Source organism: Macrobrachium rosenbergii, chromosome 20 (genome assembly GCF_040412425.1).
Source record: "Macrobrachium rosenbergii isolate ZJJX-2024 chromosome 20, ASM4041242v1, whole genome shotgun sequence".
Lineage (NCBI taxonomy): Eukaryota > Metazoa > Arthropoda > Malacostraca > Decapoda > Palaemonidae > Macrobrachium > Macrobrachium rosenbergii.
The window spans coordinates 12,289,771-12,296,119 of NC_089760.1; positions in this window are offsets into that span (position 1 = coordinate 12,289,771).

Sequence of the window (6,349 nt, forward strand, 5' to 3'; positions counted from 1 at the left end):
TAAGTTCTTAGCGCTATGAATCAGGGTAACATAAATCCCCACCCCTTCTAAAAAATACATAATTTTATGTTTCATTGTTGGAGAAATAGTTTATCAGGCATAAATTTTACTTCTTTCTGATTGTTTCTTTCTTTTTAGGAAAGATATACACAATACAAAGAAATTATTTGTAGACTGAAGGATCATCCCTCTGTTGTCCATCTTACTGAACGGTTTAACACTATCTGTAACACACAAAAATATACAAGAGAGGAGATCTAGAAAGATGGGGAGAGATGGGCCATAAAGACTTAGGAGAAGAGAGTTACTTTTGTTACCTTCCATTTGTTTCATTTGTTTATATATATATATATATATATATATATATATATATATATATATATATATATATATATATATATATATATATATATATACATATAGAGTCGTTCCAAAACTTAGCCTCCAATCCTCCTCATTATGTAGAACTGGTTTTTCAAGTTACTGTCTTTTAAAACATTCGAAACCCAAGTGTTGTTCATGATAATTTCACTGACATTTGCTCACCAAACTGCAGTTTTCTTGTAAATAGCTTAGTGTACTCGATCTTCCAGTGTTTTCTTAGGTAATAATACGGCTTTGAAGTCAGGAGGTGATTTCAGCGAAGTTGTCAACTCAAAGTGATGACATGGTCATTAGTATCAACTTTGTGAACTTGTACCAAGTAACTGAGTGTGTCCCTTCCAGTTTCGTGAACTATTGTCCACGCGATTTAAGCATTTGTACTCTATCCTTTTACAAAGTTCTTTTGTTATCAACACTGACTGCTGCTGAAGGCTTTTAATCACTGGATGAAACTGCTTCAGTGAATCTGTGTGTATATTCTGAGCATAATACATTGTAACAATTGAAACGTCAAATTCATACTTTCTTCCTCGTTGAATCTTCTGCCAACTGACCTGGTATCTTGTGAAAGAAATGTCATCATCATCATGCAATACTAGGTTTGAGAAAAACCGTTTCTTTCCTGTATAGTTTCTCAATTTCATCCTTGTGTACATATATCTTGGAGTGATCAGCGTCCTTATATAACCTACGATTAGTGTTTCTGAGTAACAGTGTAGAAATAATGGTTCTATTGAGACTAATTTGTTGTAAACATTAGATAAACAGGCCAAGGTTATTGTGTGTTTTATCAAGTGCCGATATTCAAGTCAGTGATTGATCTGGTGATATCAGTATAGCATTACTTTCTCAACTTTCTTATAAAAAAGGCAAAAGTGTTAAGGAAATACAGAAATACTGTTAATTTAAGTAGTACAGAAACCAAATTTACAAGTATGAAGTGTAAAACTGTACAGTGTAGATTCAAAACATTATTGTTTATCCAGAAGCTGATATATGTATATAAATACACATATACATATATGTATATATATATATACATATACATATATATATATATATATATATATATATATATATATATATATATATATATATATATATATATATATATATATATATCTTTCTGGCTCATATTTAACTTCCATTCTACTTGAGATCTTTGAACGTACTGTGAATGTTTACCTTCCATTACGTCACCCCGAAAGGAACCGATTATTTCTATATTGAATGCAGTACCTAAATGTGAAAGGAGATTGTTATATATTAGGGTGAAATTTTGAGAGAAGAGGTGAAGAGGTGCCAGTCTTGTAATCATGTAATTCTTTCTATATGTATGTGCATATGTACATGCATAAGCTTATGTGTATGTATATATATGTATATATATATATATATATATATATATATATATATATATATATATATATATATATATATATATATATATATATATATATATATATATATATATATATAATATATATATATATATATATATATATATATATAATATATATATATATATATATTATATACAAATATATATAATATGTATATATATACATAAATATATACACGATCAAGATTTTAAAAACTAGGCTCAAATGAAATGCCACATTACAAAGTTCACGTAAGGAAGGTTTAAAAATATTCGCGTACGGAGCAGTCTATGCTTTTAGCTTGTTAGACCTACTGTACATAAAGGCAGGGGAAAATCAAGTTTTTGTTTCTGAGACGCTTCATAGGAAGGTCTGTGATATTTTAACTGCTAAGAACTTCTAAAGAAGTGGCTAATCAAGTCAGATACGGACTCGTATTTAGCGTTTAGAGAAGCTTAAATTGCTCTGCGGAAATCCACGCCTGCGCAACTTTGGAGCCCTGAATCAATCATTTTGTGCAACAAAAGATTCGACGTGCAATTCCTGTTGAGTGATTTCCTTAGCCAAGTAATTAACAAGTTTTCCTTTGGCTAATTCATAGACTTATTCGTTCGTTTAAAGGTAGAACGTTTGATATTAATTCATTTCAGACCGCAACATTTAATAACCTTTATTCCGAAAGCTGAAAACATCTTTGTAAATCAATAGTAAACACTAAACGACGTCAATGTTGGTAATGAATTTGTGACAGAAACCTGCAAATGATTTCGTTAGGAAGAAAGATCACATCAGATATAATCCAGTTGTAGGATTTTAGGTGCATGATGCCTCAGCAAAATAAAAGAAATAAAGTTCAAAAAAGTTCAGAGGCAAAATCATGATGCTTTCCTTACAAGTCCAGAAGTAATGGGAACAAGAGAAATGCAAAGAAATTGAAGAGGAAGGAGCTTATATCCGTTCAAGAGAGGCTGAAGATTATGAGAGTGGGGAAAATAGCAAGAAAAATTAAAATATTAGCTGCAAAACTGAGTACTTCGAGCAGCTCAGAAAATTATATCACAACCGAAAAACAAGAAAACCTAAATGGAGATTTAAATAATGTTAAAAAACCCATCCGTCAACACTAAGTGGAAAGGTGGAATTCTAAAGATTATCATCATCTAAGTCAAGAAAACCTTATCTTAACCCAATGAAGACGGGTAACCGGATGAAGAGAGAGAGCATAGTCCAGTTTTTACAGAATTACAAGTCAGCTACTCGTGCTGTTAAGAGATAATAATGAAAAGCAGTTAGCATTTATGATTTCTGCTACAAAGCGATGTTATTTGTAAAATACTGTGCTTTAAGAATGGTGCAGATATACGAGTGCACTTCCCAGAGATATTGCAGACTGTAAGTAAAGCTATATAGTATTCAAATGAGTTAGTTTAGAAAATGACAGTTCTTATATACAAAGTGAAACAATGATTGTTTAGAAAGTAACCTTAGACTGGGCAACTATTGTGGTCTTTGGCATAAGTTTGAATTGGAATTATTGGAGTAAAATATATAACCTTATAATCACCAGCAAGAGGAGAAAATTCGCTTCAGAATATTTAAGAATCTCACTTTGAATGAGATGAAATGCAAAATTACAAAGAAGTACAAACAGCCTCCCAGCATTAAATGAAAATTCCTTAACGACTGCGTCTGACTTTACTTTTCGAAATTTGATCCATCCTTTATACATGAAAGTCATACATAAACTACTGAAGAAATAAAGATAAAGTTATATGAGAAAACAACACCAGTAGTTCTAGGTATACTTCAACTGGAGAGTGAAAGTATTAATTAACAGTGAAACTAAATCTAATATAAGCTATAGCGTAATATAAATAAAATAATCTTATTCATTTTAATGTGGCTTGCATCCGAGAAATCTAAAAGAGCAGAGATCTGGCAAATGTTCATAGGTTCTTGAGCTGTTATTTTTGTAAATAGTATGCTAATTTCCATCTAAGTTAAGCTATAGTCTAATACGAATGCGCACTGTCCTTCCAGAAAATAATGGATGAAGACCCGTAAAATCCATTTGAATTCTTTCTGTTCATTTTTATAAAATTCTAATTTTGTTAAACTACAAATCCACGAATTCCAGTTAGATTGGCACCGATAATAATTACATAATCTCAGGAGAAATGTCAGTGTAAGGAAATTTGGAAGAAAAATTACAACAAATCAGTTATGAAATTTACCCAGAAAATCTCAGCCTTTTTTGCTTGAGTTATTACTCTGTGTAATGCGAAGTAATCTGAATTTAATATCCACTACCTTGCGTGGCAACAGCCTCCTCTGGAGAAGCATTGTTACTCAGTCAGTTGTATAGACATCACCTTCTTAAAGACCACTTTCCTTTCTTAAAATTTGCCTGCTTTTGATGATGAAGCGGTTTCTTCATGAGAGAAAAATAAGGTGATCCACTCCGTTAGTGTGTAGTATCCCTTCTAATAATAATAATAATAATAATAATAATAATAAAAACAAAAAAAATAATAGCCGGTCCGTACTTCACTCAAAATACAAGGGGCCACGACCAAAACAACTGACGTATGCGGTGTTGCAGAGTGGAAAGGTAACGATGATCTTTGCTCCATAATTGGTGGCGCCATATTTGCTGGCACCATACTTGAAGGTGAAGTGTGTTCATTTCATATAGACGAGCAGTCCTACAGAAATATAACTGCTCTGAATAATACCTTATTTTCCAGCTTTGCTTTAACTTTCAATTTGGTAATGTTTTCCATTAGAAAAGTAATAACCAAACAGAATGATAAATGTGTTATTATTTGAAGAACAGATCAGTTTTGAAAATATGACTCGTGCTGGATTTGAAAATGATGGGAATTAAATGGTGGATATGGACATCTGAAAGAACGAAATGCTATCGAGGAATGTACTTTTCTTTTGTATAACGATACAAGGAGTTGGAGGATATAAAATAACGAATAGAGACCGAAAATGAAAAAATACATAAGATTCATTTTCCAAACGGTTGACTCAAATTCCGCAATGAATGACGCTGGAGAATTAAGAAGAAATATAAATCGGTAGAACACCTCCCACGGACGATTTCAAGTTAGATCATGATCAATACGGGTTCTTTTTTACAGTCCCTTTTAGCCTGCTCCGGAATCTGGCATTCTCTGAGCATACCTTTTGGTTTCCACTCACTCATGTCATCACATCACATAGCATACGCCTACCTTCAAATGAGGATCCTAAACTATGGCTTAACGGTGAACTACTTGGTTATCCTTAAAGCACTTCATTGCAATTCGTTTTTATCAACAAAATTAAAACCTGGTGAAAGACACTGTATAGTATACAACGATTTGAGGTGTTGGACATTGTGTCGGTGTAATCAGTTATTTTCTGATGTGTAAAAGCATAGTTTGAAGCAACGCAAGACAGCTGTCTAAGACCTCAGCTCTCTCTCTCTCTCTCTCTCTCTCTCTCTCTAATATATATATATATATATATATATATATATATATATATATATATATATATATACGCTATATATATATATATAAATTTATATATATATATATATATATATAACGTCAAATTTGTCTCTTTTTTTTTTTGTATGGAGGCTTTCAATAATTAGTACTTCTCGTCTAAATGGTCTTGTCTAAATCTTGTCGTAGTCTTACCTCATTTAATCACTACCAGCAATAATCAACAACTTACTCCTGTGAGGGGGTCTTGCCTTCATTCTGATTCCTTTTTGATTAGACCAATACGACGTTAGTCCGAAAAGGCTCCTGACAGAAAAGGGGAAATAATTGTTTCCATTTTGTACAATTTCTTTATTCCTCATAAGTTCGTCAGTGATTAAGAAATTAGCAAACCGAATTAACTAATATGCTTGTACGATAGTTAAGTCTCTTGTCGATAATGTGTATTTTCTTGGAGTACTGTGAGGTCAGCGTTCGGTTTATTGACAACCGAAATGGTCAGAATCGTTGAGGCTGACTGTTCAAGGGGCCGATATGGCCTGTCTCATTTGCAGGAAAAAAAAAAAACTGTTATTCCTCCAAGGTCTCCCGCTTTCTTAAAGTAAAACAAGAAATCATTAAACGCTATGACGTTGTCATCTACTAAAATTTTCACTAATTGGCTCAAATAAGTTTATTTTAATAGGGATGATACTTGAAAACATTTTGTCTTGAAAGGCTGAATACCAGTTGCGTAAGTAGGCTTTGACTGGCTTCGAGTTTGATATCAGAACCCGCTAGGATACCATACTACGAATAGTAAAGTGGAAAATGTGGATTTCGTTCCAGTTTCAAAGCTGTAAAAATGGGTACTCATTATTTTTGCAATGTCATTTCAAGGCAACAAACAGAAGATAATTCGTAGAAATGAATGTGATAATATTCCTTCACATGATAAAAATTGCTGATCGTAACGTGTTTTCAGTCTTACTTCTTACTCGGGCCTCAGTTAACGCAAAGGCAGTGAGAACAGGAGTATATTTGGTTCCCTCGGCTGAGCCCATCTTGATTCATATGAGGTCTATGCTTCCTCATCTCTCATCA